This window comes from Helianthus annuus, chromosome 10 (assembly GCF_002127325.2).
Source record: "Helianthus annuus cultivar XRQ/B chromosome 10, HanXRQr2.0-SUNRISE, whole genome shotgun sequence".
Taxonomy (NCBI): Eukaryota; Viridiplantae; Streptophyta; class Magnoliopsida; order Asterales; family Asteraceae; genus Helianthus; species Helianthus annuus.
The window spans coordinates 45,671,837-45,686,683 of record NC_035442.2 but is presented as its reverse complement, the minus strand read 5'-3'; positions in this window follow the sequence as shown (position 1 = coordinate 45,686,683).

The window sequence follows — 14,847 nt, the reverse complement described above, 5'->3', positions numbered from 1 at the left end:
CTGACCAATTGGAAGACAACACTGTTTAGAAATAATCAAGCCTTATGTATTATTTTCTTTTGTTGTCATGGTCCATGAAACAGTTGTAATTGTTGTTTATAAATAAATCTTTTATTTTACATCGCAATATATATATTGATGTGATTGCATGTGTAAACAACATATCCCCTACCATACCGACGATCAAGGAACCGTATTCCTTGAAGAACAGACTACCCCCAAAATTTTTCCACCTTATGATCTCTTGTGTTTTCCACGTAAATCCTAAGTACCCGTTTCCTCCAAGGAAAACGAAGTACAAGGCACAAGTTACAACTTTGGACGAATACCCAATCCTTGATAGGATACCTAAGGGTATTTCCGTAAGTCCTTAATTGTTGTATACCTTAATTCGAATGTGATGATTCCTTGTAATCCAAAATCGAAATTTTGGAAGATCATCCTATCTTTCAGATAGATGCTTAAGGACGTTGAAGTCCATCGATTGGGTTCCTGGTATGCCTTGAATACCCATGCTCAAATCGACGTCAAGTTAATAGCAATCAATAACAAGGTAATAACAAATTAAAGGTCAAGTTAAACAATTATGTGCTTATGTGCTTATGTGTTCCCTTCTTATGTTTTTGTGTGTTCCAAATTTTTGTTATCCAAAACCTCGTAGAATCTTCCATATATTCGTATAAGAGATTCATAGTGGGATATCCAAAGGTACTACCTTAAATCCTTAATGGGCTTCTATGTAATAGTTAAGACCCTTGGATTATATAGTACTATTCCATAATTAGACCCCTTGAGTGGCCTAGTTAAACAGATTGATCCAAAAATCTAGTTAGGAATATCACGTGATGATATAGCTGAAAAGACTCCTTGGCGGTCTAACTAAAGAGATCATTTATCGATCTAATTAAAAGGACCCTATGGTAGTCTAGTCACCATCATCACAAATCTGATTTTCTTTCCCTAAACATTACAAAACAAACTGTGCGGACCGTGCAAGGAATTACGTAATTATGGATGCATACATAATTATGGAATTTAGTGCACAGAAAACACAGCAAGTTTTGTCATGTGTCTAGAGCTAACCGTTTTCATTCCATTTCTGAGGAAGCGACCGTTGAAAATGACTCCGTCAGTTCATTTTCGTTTCTGAAGATTGTCCGTTGAGGAAATGAATATCTGTTTGTTTACCCTTTTCATTTCCATTTCTGAGGAAGCAACCGTTGAAAATGACCCCGTCAGTTCATTTTTGTTTCTGAAGATTGTCCATTGAGGAAATGAATATCCGTTTGTTTATCCTTTTCATTTCCGTTTCTGAGGAAGCAACCGCTGAAGATGACTCCGTCTGTTCATTTTCGTTTCTGAAGATTGTCCGTTGAGGAAATGAATATCCGTTTGTTAATCCTTTTCATTTCCGTTTCTGAGGAAGCAACCGTTGAAAATGACTCCGTCCGTTCATTTTTCGTTTCTGAAGATTGTCCATTAAGGAAATGAATATCTTTTTGTTTATCCTTTTCATTTCCGTTTCGGATGAAGCACCCGTTGAAAATAACTCCGTCTATTCATTTTCGTTTCTGAAGATTGTCCATTGAGGAAATGAATCTCCGTTTGTTTATTCCTTCATTTCTGCTTCTGAAGAATACTCGTTGAGGAAAATGACCCCGTCCGTTCATTTTCATTTCTGAAGAATGTCTGTTAAGGAAATGATAGGATTATGCCTTGCATATCTCTGGTGGTTATTTGACACAAAGTCTCAGACAGACTCCTATGAATAAATTTCGGGACGAAATTTCCTAAAGTAGGGGAGACTGTGACACCTGTGACACTGTGACCATCAAAAAATACCAAACCAATAAAATATTGTGTTTCATACTTGGGAATTTGTATAAATATGTGTATCGTTTGCACATATCAATTCTTGTTCGATTTTGGGCTTTAAATCGCTTTCTGGAAGGTTATACGCGATCTGATGCGTAAATATAACCAGTTTAATGCAACAAACACTCCGGAATAGTGACATAGGCTTAACATACCTTAAATAACCTTTACATAACTTAGAAATAAGTTTTGGAAGGTTTGGTATGCCGAAATCAAGTTTATTCGCTTACATGGACTAAATTCGACAAACTGCGAAAGTATGTCAAGTTGTACTGTAACAGACCCTCTGGAACATGATCATAAGTTAAACACACCCTAAATATCCTTTACATAGCTTAGAAATAGGCTTTGAGGGGTTCGGTGTGCTAAAATAAACTTTATGCTCATTCAGGGACTAAAAGCGTCAAAAAGTGCATAAGTTTGTATTTTCGCGCATATCTTACGTTCTGAATACATCCGGACATCCAAAACTTTATGTAATCATTAAAACATTTTATTTTAGTGATTGGCATGATAAAATTCCATTCGTCGCGTAATTTGGATCGTTTTTCGCATTCGTTCGTGTTTCGTCGTAATTAACCGAACAACGCAACCGTACGACCAAACGAACCGACATCCGAGATACTTTTGAGCATGTTTCATGTTTCCCTATACTTTAATTGATTTTAGAGCCTTGAAATGGGATTAACGGGGCTTAAACGTGTCAAAAATGCATCAAAAACCATGTTTTGCACATTCAGGGACCAAAATTGACAATCTGCCATAGTTATCTTAGGAAGGGACCCAAATGAAAAATCTAAATTCCAGCTTGTTCCAGTTGTTCCCCTCATTTGTACATGGTTTTAATAAAACTATGGGCTCCCATGGTTTCACAAAACCATGGACACATGTGTACGGATGAGATCGAAGCTCGTTTTACGATGAACGATCTTAACGGTTGTGCAAAAACTATAAATACCCACCTTCCTCATTTGCATTATTCACACCTTGATCTGATTGCTCTCTAAGTTGAAGTGCTTTCACTTTATATCTGAGAATAATCGGGTTAAACTTCCGTTCTTGGACCTTTTGTAAGTCCTCTTTCGTTCTTTTTCGCGTGAAAGTCAAACTGTGTTTGACTCTCTGCTTTGACCAGTTTATGGTCAACATGAAGTTCGTTTGAACTTCATAACGTGAGCGTAATCACGATGGTGTTAGTCTCTTGTGACTATACCTACTGATTACCACGTTATCTAGGCATAGTGGCGAGTCGTAGTTTCGGCCAAAATGCGTATTCTTGCGTATTTTGTAACCAAACTACTTTTAGGTATCAAAACCGTTTGTTTTGATACCAAACCTGTTTTCTAAGTTCGTTAAACATGTTTTCACATGTTTAACTCGTCACTTTTAGATTTAGTGCTTATATAGGGTCGTAAGATAAGCGATCTAAACAATCGCTTATACTTTCGAACCCGACCCGTTTTGTCGATCATTAGGATCCGACCAAACATATTAGGTGACCATAGTTGTATAGGGAATAACCTTCCGAGGTTATACCTTATGGTCAATACGTTTAGTTAGTTGTATGATAGGTAGTTTATATGCCTTAGGAAAATTACCAAAATGCCCTTTTTGCGCCAAAATTCATTTTAAGCATATGAAACATAAATTTTGATATCTAAACTGATTACGCAACATTATTAGACATGTTAAGGCATATAATACTTGTCATAGGACTAGTTAGGCGATCCGAACGCGTTTTACGCGAACGACGCGTTAAAGTAGCGTAAGCTACCTAAAAGGGTCGTATTGGGTTGTAAGCACTTAGGATAGGCATCATTTTAGAATGTAGGCTTTGTTAAACCATATCATATGAGTTCGAACACTCATTTGGTTTACGAAACCTTATTCTATCCAATCTCCCGGTTTAGGTCCGGTTATTTACATAGTTACCTATACTAGGTGCCGTTTGATTTCCGTGACCCCTCTAGCTTTGCTTGGTTGTTGTTCAAGACATCTAAGCACCCTCAAGTGAGTACATAGTCCCCTCTTTTACTGTTTTTCAAACGTTTTGGGGTGAAACACATGTGCCTACTTGTTACTTTCATGCTTTCCATGTTTTCATATTATATACTTGCTATGTTCATTAGTACACTATTAGTACATGTTTTCATTATGTTTTTGCTATGTATGTCCATTGTGTGCATACTTAGTACATTGTTTTACCTTACATTTACCTGCATATGCTCATCCAGCATATGGACACATTATATTACCTTTTGGACCGTTTGTAACTACTTGACTATGTGAACCGTTGTAACTATTTGATTATGTGAACCATTTGTAACCGTTGAAATATGGAACCGTTTGTAACTGTTGAACCATGTGAACCGTTTGTATCCGTTGATTGACATGGACCGTTTGAAATCTGTTTGAACCGTTGGGTTAGGGAAGTGATTAGGTAACGAGGCGGGTGTAATGTGTTAAAAGCATGGTGGATACGCCGCTGGTACTTCCTATATATAAGTGCTTTTAATACATTATATATCGTTGCGTTATCTAGATCACTTGGGCAAGGTTATCTAAACAAAGTTATATTACAAAGTTTTTCAATCAATATATATATATATATATATATATATATATATATATATACCATTTGAGTTTTATTTCAAAAACGATTTACAAATTTGGGTTTACTTAAACAAATGTTTTGGAGTTAAGAATCATGGCTACGAGATTTTACAAATTATAACCAACTTGATTTGAGTTGGTTAATTATGTCGCAATACTATACTTTTCAAAAATAAGGTTTGTTTTTAAATAAGTATTGCAACATGTAAAACGAGCCATGAATCTGACACTCAAATAAAACCTATGTACTCGCCGGCATTTGTATGCTGACGTATTTTCACATGTGTTTCAGGTACAATAGTTGATGATATTTGATGATGATATTGGTGTGTTTGCTCACATAGGAATGGACGAGGTCTTAGTGACTTAATAACAATGAAAGACTATTTGTTCATGTTTTGTTGATGTAATGTAATACATTTGATTTAATAAAACGAAATTATTTATTCCATGGTTGTGAAACAATGATTCTGTTACAACACTCCCCGACGTTTCCGCCACGTTTTGTTGTTTTACGTGGTCGGAGTGTGACAGATACTACCAAGCATTCCACGAAAACAATGTCGGGTTTCATGAGCCTCAAACAACTGTGGGATGTTGGTTTCATTAGGAGTCCTAAGATACATATATATACACTATTGAATATAGTTGGATAACATATTTGCAAAGATTTCTTAGGCAATCCATTGCCATACTTTCAACAATCCATATGTATTCATCGGTTGCGTCAGCTCTGGTGTCGTATCCCAGCTGACGTATGGCAGATATGCATTTCTGAATTGGAAAAATGCCCTGTCTTCCACCTGTATATGCCCTATGTGAAAAGTACGAATAATTAGATGACAAGTCGTTTACAATTCTAAGGAAAAGTGAACGCAGCATTCGGAACCGAAGTCTAAGGTAGACATCATTGAACACCGGTACTAGAGCAAGTAGTCGTTCCATAGAGACATATCTCCTTCAGCTTGACCCCATTTTATTTCTTTGCATTTCCTCGTTCTTTTCGTCTAGAACTCGTGCTTGTTTCGGGTACTCTACAGATGATAAAGTGCCAGGTACATGTTTTTTTATGCCGCCAACACCAATTCCTCGTACTTCTTTATCACAAGCTGCATAAACTGGTTATTAAGAGCACTTAGATAAAACAAAATAGGAATTGGAGGTGGAAGTGAAGATTGCATGATTTCTTCTCACCAGAGCTCCTTGTGTCAAATAAATCACATTAAGGTGGCCAGATGTTCGGTGGTTTCTTCGTCACTCAAGATCACGGTGTTTGAAAAGGAATGTAAAATTGGTAAATATGAAGTAATGGTATAAGGTGTTTGTTTGTGTGAGATACGTATGTAAAGGTGTGTATGTATAGTGGGTTTGTTAAAATTTATATTAATTTATTTATTATTTAAAAACTAGTTGTTGAGGAGTTTTTGAAAATTTGTTTAATGGTCAAAAGAGGCCCACATTTGGGGTCAGGATAGAGTCTGCTTGAGCGGACCAGACCTCTCCAAGCCACCACCTCTAGGGCCGTAAATGAACCGAACGAACACGAACAAGGTAAATCTGTTCACGAACGGTTCATGAACACTTACCGAACGAGATTTTAAGTTCGTGTTCATTCATTAAGGAAATGAGCGTGTTCGCGAACGGTTCACGAACACAAACGAACACAGATAAATTTGGCGAGCGCAACGAAGGATAAAGATAGATGGCCCAGAGAGTAGCACTCGAACTTGAATCCCTTATTGTGGAACGGAGGTCGATCGTATTCACCGATGTAAATAATGAGAAATGAAAGGGAAATGATGCATAAACAAGGTGAAAGTGGGTTTCCTAGTTTAATTGTTAGGGTAATAAAATAAATAAAAATTTAATAATACAAAAAGTACAAATAAAATATAAGAAAGTACAAAGATCTTCAATTAAAACACAAACATACGAATATAAACGAATGCAAATCAACGAATATTCACGAACACCTTACCGAACGTTCACGAACACAATCGAACGAAAGAGACTTCTGTTCATGTTCGTTCATTTAACTAATCGAACGAAATTTCTTGTTCATGTTCGTTTGTTTATTAAACGAACGAACATAAACGAACTTCCCGCCGAACGGTTCACGAACTGTTCGTTGAAAGTTCGGTTCATTTACAGCCCTAACCACCTCCAACGCATGCGTGAGTCCAGAAATGGAGTCTGGAAATCCGGACCGGGCCTGAAACCCAACCCCGGAGATGCTCTTATATACAATTACTTAAATTTTTTGGCGAATCAAAATAGGATTAAACAAAGAGGTTTTTGACACCATAATTTTGGTCGCAGATAAACATCTATGACCGTTTTTGCAACCGAGATTGCGTTTCCAAGCTCTCTATTTTTTCTAGTGTTTGTGTTCTCCTTAATAAGATTTACTACAATGATTTAGGTTAAAGCTTGGACTCAAAGCTCAATAAAAGCTTGATTTAAACAAACTTGACCTCAAAACTACCCAAAAAAAAGCTAAGCCAAACAGCCTATATCCCAACTAACGTACCAAGCATGCATAATATTTCAGCTATTTCAGCTTTTTCATAGTGTATATAATTGCGGAGCATCTTAATATCAAAGTCTTTTGTATCTTATAGTTTATACAACAAAAAGGTGTCGACATAAATGGAATTTCATATCTTGGAGAGATATGGTCTCAAATGTCGCGCAAGTTATACGCGCGTTGGGCCATACCTACACTCAGTGGCCAAGCTTGAAAAAAAAGTTCGGGGGGTCGGAAGGTAACGGACCTAAAAAAAAATTCTATCATGTAGTTTCGAGGTGTATGTTCGGGTCGGACGTCGGTGATTCGATTCGGGCCGGGTCGGGTCGGGTCAAACGTTAATATCAAATAAAAAACGTTCTCAAACATTAAAAAAAGAAGTTATCATTTTATTCTTCCCCATAGCATAAAATTCAAACTCTAATTTCTATCTAAAAAAAATCACAATAAGATTAAACTCTAATTTCTATCTAAATCAAATCACAATAAGATTAAACTCTAATTTCTATCTAAATCAAATCACAATAAGATTAAACAAATAAAATTAGACATAGTTACAGAAAGATTGAACAAGTTTAGGGCAAAAATCGGACCAATTTCACCCCTAATTTCAACCTAAATCATATAAATTGCAGTCCTAAATTAAACCTAAAGATAAAAAAAACACATACCTTTAACCTTATGAAGATTGAAAAAGTCGAACAAGAGCACAAGACCACAACAACGAGCAGCGTTTTGGCTTCTATTCTCGAACAAGAAGCTGAAGTCGAACAGTTCTGGAACCTGCGTTTTCCCCCATTCTGCAGTTCTCGCTTGTGGCTTCTGTTCTTTTGGTCGATGTCCCAAAGTAAACAAATTTGGTTTTTTTTTTTTTTTTTTTTTTTTTTATAGGTGGACTTTTAAGTTGGGCTATATAATGAATCGATTTGGGTTATATATTATACATTCTAGTATTCTACAGTATGATGATTTGGGCTATAATATTTGGGCTAATTAATTATTTTATTTGGGCTATATAAATAAAAAAATTAAAACCGGAGGGTTGAAAACGTATATACCTACAAAACCCTATACGAAACGTAAATATATAACACTACTAACCGAAAAGTTCGGGGGGTCGGGCGCCCCTCCCCGCCCCTTAAATCCTGCGCCCCTGACTACACTCAACCGCCAAAACACTCTGCTTGTTCCGAATTTCCTCTGCAAGGTCCATCAACCTACACGTAAGTTTGACAGCTTATGGAAATGCGCAGTACAAGTGGCAGCGGTCTGTAGCTAGTCAGCGTGCGCTAGGTTAATGTGCAACCAATTTCCACGATGAACGATCATATGCCATTTACCGCTCCATAATCTCTACTCACAGCTAAAGATAGATGCAACGAGCATGGCCAGCAACTTTCCCGCACCCAAGCGACAGGTAAGTCTAAAAACTTATAATTTTCACTTCCGAACCCTCCTAATAAGTCTAGTGCTCCACCCAACGCTTGCAGGTGGGAGCATCACTAGACTGGGGGATTTGATGTGGTTTGGTACTGGACCTGACCCGAACGATCGAGCATTTCCGTTACTTATCACATATTATATTAATATTCATTATTATTGCTTACTAACTCAACCGCGAGACCCAACATGATGTAGTTACACTAGAATGGGCTGGCGATTTGTAGAGATAATCTATAGCTGGGCCTGACCCATTGAAGTTAGGGGAGGCCCATGTCTCCTATATAAACAAGTGTTCACCTCATTATTAGGGCACAAGATATGGAAGCGCCACACTTTTATTGCTGAAAATATGAGATCCGTCCCTACCGGCCGTCTCCACATCCCACATTTATTTATTCTCCATTGCAGATTAAGATTTAAGAGGAAGAACGAGTAGTAATTATTGGTATCATAGAGAAGACGGTTCGAATCCCTCTTTGGATGAATCCATGTTTCTTCACACCTCTTTACACTTTATAATTCTAATTATTTCATGTTATAGTCAAAATATTTAAACATGTTCTTTTACTTAAAAAAAATTTATGACATGCCTTTGATAGGACCATGTTTCTTATTTACGACCTTTTAAACGTTGGATAATCCTAATTAATACAACCAAAGTAAATGCTTACTGATCTTCCTTTTACTTTTTTAATCTCTATATTATCCAAAAAAGATTTTCATAACCAAGTCGTTATGTAAGCAGCAATTTATTAACATGTTGACTTATATCAGACTTACCATAGCTAGTCTTTGCTTTCGAACATTTCGTACTTCAAAATCACATGAATACTTCAAAGCATTTTTATGTATAAACTATAAACATTATAATAATTTCCAACTAAAATCCAAGTCATTCTCTTTATAAAAAGAGTACATGTTAAATAATTATTAGTGTTGGCTTTTTCTAGTTTATAAGTAATATAAAAAGATGAAATTACGAACCACCTTGAAATATATTTATGATAAATTAGTTGATGGTAGTTGTTGAACACACGGTTTGACCTTTGTGTACCAAAATAATTAGTAATCGGAGTTATTAATCTCTATCGATGTTGCAGTGGAAATTTGGTAAATCTTAATTAAACAATTAAAAAAACAAATAGAGAAAGTGTAATCTGGCCTTTTCTTACTTGAACAACTTCCTTCATAATTTTCAAACGGCTATAATCTTTTCATACATTAATATTTTTTTTTTCAAATTACACTGTATTAACGAGCATTTCATTCTCTTTAATTTGAGCAGCCTATTACTATAGTTTTCTTAACTTTTTTACATGATTTGAATACCCATTACGTGATTTCATTATAGTATTTCATGTGAAACCCCACCAAATAATTACGTGACAATAGTTGACTATGTATTATTACGTGACTACATGATTTTGAATACGCATTTCTTGATTTCATCATAGTATTTTATGTGAAACTCCACCGAGTAATTATGTAATTATGTAAAAACAAAACATGTAATACAAAATACAAAATATAAAATATTTCATATGGAGTACCTAATATTTCAGGTTTAATCATGTATTAAGGATAAATTATATACAAAACATTAGTCACATCAACCTATAATAACCACATAATGCCGTATATTAGAGATTTAATCACGTAATTAAACACAATCAATTAAGTCCTTATTACTGAATGTGTAATCACGTAATAAACATAATTGTAATAACATCAGTTATAACAAATTATATTGAATGTGTAATCAAGTAATGGATTTATATTGAAAGTGTAATCACGTAATGGTTTATGTTGAATGTGTAATCACGTAATGGATATTCAAAATCACGTAGTCACGTGTTGGCTATTCAAAATCACGTAATTACGTAAAGGACTAATGGGTATTCAAAACCCTGTAATTAGTTTTTATGAAAACTATAACAATAAGCTGCTCGAATTAAAGAAAATGAAATGCTCGTTAATACGGTGTAATTTAAGAAAAAATATTAAGGTTTTAAAAAGTTATAGTCATTTGAAAATCAAGGGGAAAATTGTTTAAGTGAGAAAGACTAAATTACCCTACAAGCCAATGACATTTGTCCCCCTCTCCTAATCGGGTATGCTTCATACATGTGACAACTCGAATTTCTAAGATTCCAATTTCGCATTTATTGCACGTTCATTGTTTGTTTAGTCGTTTACTTGCACAATTAGTTTGCTGTGAAACTGTAACGTTTGGATTCAATTAAGTATATTGTATATTGAGCATGGTTATGTGTTAATTATGAAAGATTTGGCAAATGTATGAATTTGGTGGTGAAACTTTGAATTATTTTGAGATGGTGTACATATGTAAAGAATAATACTTAGGGATGTATAGAGTAATTAGTGAAACTCTAATCATTTTAACCCTAATCACTCACTAATCACCACACACCACCAAAACACGTACTTGCATATTCTCTAATCTTCTCTGGAAATCATTTGCTTCCTCTTTGGCACAAGACTTTTACATCAATCTTGGATCTTTCAATCCATCTAGAATCAATTCAAGGTAATTGTTAATGATTGTTTGTTGCTATCAATTCTTGATTCTTGTGATTCTTGTAAACCCTAAGTTCTTCATATGATGTTCTGTGTTTATTGATTTGATTTCGTTTATTGTGTTAATGATGTTGATTAGTCGTATAATCGATTGCCTGACGATTTAGATACAAGATATATTGAAATCGTTGATTTGATTGATTACTGTACTGTGAAATGTGTGAGATTAGGGTTTCAGGATCGTATGAATGTTGTTACGTTACTTATCGTATGTTTTTGTGCTACTAGGTTTTTTTTTTTTTTTTTTTGACTTCTGAATGTTAATAGTGGTGAGAGTTTCATGATCTGTTGCTTGTCCGACCTTTTTATTATACATGTAGTCCGAACTCTTACTTATATTCATATGATCCGACCTTTATATAGATAACAAGGGGATCCGACTTTTAATTGATGCAAGGTTGTCCGAGTTTTAAGATAAATTTCTTGTCCGACTTTTATGTTTAAAGCACTTGTCCGAATTTGTTTGCATGAAACCCTAATATCCGAGCTTTATGACTATGCCATTGGTCCGAATTTTAGCAAGATACTTTGTCCGAATTCTTTAACAATCATGAGGTCCGAGTTTTATATATTAATCATCTAGTCCGACCTTTCTAAGAAGCAAAGGGTCCGAGTTTTTTTTGCCTGCCATGTGATATCCGAGTTTTGGGGGGGTGTTACCCTTGTCCGACCTTGTGAAAGTAACCCCCCCATGTCCGAGTTTTGAAGGGGAAGCCCCCCTTGCCACTATCCGAGTTTCATGGCCTCAAAACCCCTCACCTTGTGTCTGAATTTTGTAAATAAAAGCCCTAGAAGTCTGAGTTTTAAGGAAAGGAGGATATGTCAGGGTTTTGTAAGGCCTTTGTCCGAATTTATTACCCTGGAACATTGTCTGACCTTTTGTTGTGTTGATATGTCCAACCCTTGTGAATTACATATGATGTTACCTTGATTGCATGCTAATAGTCCGAACCTTACCAGTGCTGTGTGTATCAAAGCTTGCTGTATGATGTTATAAATGATTGTGTGCTACTGAATGCAACTGTATGATCCTGTATGTGTGAACAATCTCCTCGTATATCATTCTGTACACAATGAACACACATAACACGATTGCTTGTATATCAAGGACTTGTAAACCCTAATTGAATGTAATCCTTACATCGAATCATGTGCAATGTATCCTAGGTCGTGTGTAACGGACTTAGACATTTAATAAACCCTAGAAGCAATAACATACCGAGCAAACCAAGGTGAGTTCACACTCTTACTAAGGCATGGGATTCCCAGGGCACGGGAATTGGGATTGAAGGAATGAGATGGAATAGAATCGTACTTACACTGTTACTAGACTACCATACCATCGTCCTCGGTTGTGCAGGACACATACGTAAAACCTACGTATACTTGTATTGCTCACTGTCCTCAGGTTGCGAAGGACACTCACGTAAAACCTACGTGAACTTATACTTACTACTGCCTCGGTTGTGTCAGGCACTTACGTAAAACCTACGTAAACCCCCGCGTACCCCTATCCTCGGTTGTGAAGGATACTTATGTAAAACCTACGTAAACTTGTACGTATTACTGTTCTCGGGATATATAGAACACTTATGGTTACGAATAGTCTAGTGGTTATACAACATGGGAAGCCCCCACCAATAGAACGTACTAACGGCCCATTACAGCCACATGTTACAAACGAACTTACTATTACGCATTTACTTTCTGTGAACTCGCTCAACTAGTTGTTGATACTCTGTTACATGCCTTGCAGGTCGTTAGATACATGGAGCTTGCACAGGGAGGAGCTGGTCGTTGTGGGCTTGGATCGTGATTGTTTGTTAAACACTTTATGACATTACATACTTATTTATGTTGGGTTTTATTTATACGCTTCCGCTAAACAGTGATAACATACTTATGTTTTGGAACACCTTTCATATTGGTGATTGAATGGCATTTACTTTTACTTATAAATTACATGTTCAATATGATTGGTGGCTTGATCCTGGTCAGTCACGCTCCCAAGCGGTGATACTCCGCAGGTGGATTTTGGGGGTGTGACAGATTGATATCAGAGCCATTGGTTATAGAGAACTTGGTTTTAATAAGGGAAAGACGTTTTTATTAAAACCAGACTATAACCAGAACAGTGCTCTCAACGATCCACAACGACGCTTCGCTCCACGTGGAAGACTCAACGTTCTAGGTAATAAGGTTTATGTTTATTGCCTACTTGCTAGAATTGCATAGAACTTTGCTCGTAGTCTGCTTAGATTACATTGCTCACTATTTGTTATTGCTTGAGAACACTTGCGTGCTTACACTCTTCTGTCATCGCACTATTCGCGAACCTTTCTCACTTATGTTGCCTTTGATGTGAAGATCAATGGCGGGATGAATTAACTTGACACAAGCCCAGTTGACGGCTCTTATCAATGAACAAGTTGCTGCGGCACTTGCAGCTGCAAACGCAGGAGGTATACCCTGCAGTCGTAACTCATCCTAGGATCTTTAGATCCTACGTTTCTAAACCAACTCTTATGTTTAAACTCATTCTGTTCTTACACAATAGGTCAACACGCTCAGCAGCCTGTATGTACCTTCAAGAACTTCATGGATTGTCGTCCTAGCACGTTCAGTGGCACGGAGGGAGCGGTTGGACTCCTCCATTGGTTCGAAAAGCTCGAGTCTGTGTTCGAGATGTGTGAATGCCCTAAGGCTCGCAGGGTGAAATACGCCACTGGCACACTTGAAGGAATTGTGCTAACTTGGTGGAACGCACAAGTTCAGATTTTAGGGTTGGCAGCTGCTAATGCCACCCCTTGGAATGATTTCAAGGAACTGATCAAAAGGGAATACTGCACTCGGGAAGACATTCATAAGCTGGAAGATGAGCTTTATCATTTGAAAATGACTGGGTCAGAAATTGAAGCTTATACCAAAAGGTCAAATGAGTTGGCCGTGCTGTGTCCAACTATGGTGGACCCTCCAGTTAAGCGCATTGAGTTGTATCTCAAAGGGTTGGCGCCAGAAATTCAGAGCCATGTAACATCGGCTAATCTTGACAACATTCAGGCTATTCAACGCCTTGCGCATCGCCTCACAGATCAGGCAGTGGATCAGAACAGGCTGCCTAAATGTATCAGCGCTACTGCTACCGTTACCACTTCTGCTACACTCGCTACTCCCAGTGACAACAAGAGAAAACGGGATGGGGATTCCAGCAAGGGATCAGCTTCAGTTCAGTCTCAAGTTCAGCAGCGAAAGACTGACAGTTATCAGAGTCCCAGTCAGCACTCTTCAGGCAGTCACAGGCAGGGTGGATATCGAGGGAACCTCCCAAAGTGCAACAACTGCAACAGACACCACAGTGGCCAGTATAACAAGGGTCGCTGTCAAAGATGCTTCAAGATGGGTCATGAGGCCAAGGATTGTAGAAGCCCTCGGCCTGCGAACCAGAATCAGCAGCAGCCACCAGCATAGCAGAATCAGCAACAAGGCAACAGGGGATGTTTTCACTGTGGTGCTGAAGGTCACTTCAAAAGGCACTGCCCTCAGCTAAACAGGAACCAGAACAACAACAACAACAATAAGAACAATCAGGGAAATGGCAACAACAACAACAACGGTGGGAACAACAATGGCAATGAAGCAAGGGGTCGTGCATTTGTGTTGGGGCAGGGTGATGCAAGAAATGATCCAAACGTAGTCATGGGTAAGTTTCTTCTTGACGACTTTTATGTTACTGTATTGTTTGATTCGGGTGCGGATACAAGTTACGTGTCTTTGAAAGTTAGCCAAATGTT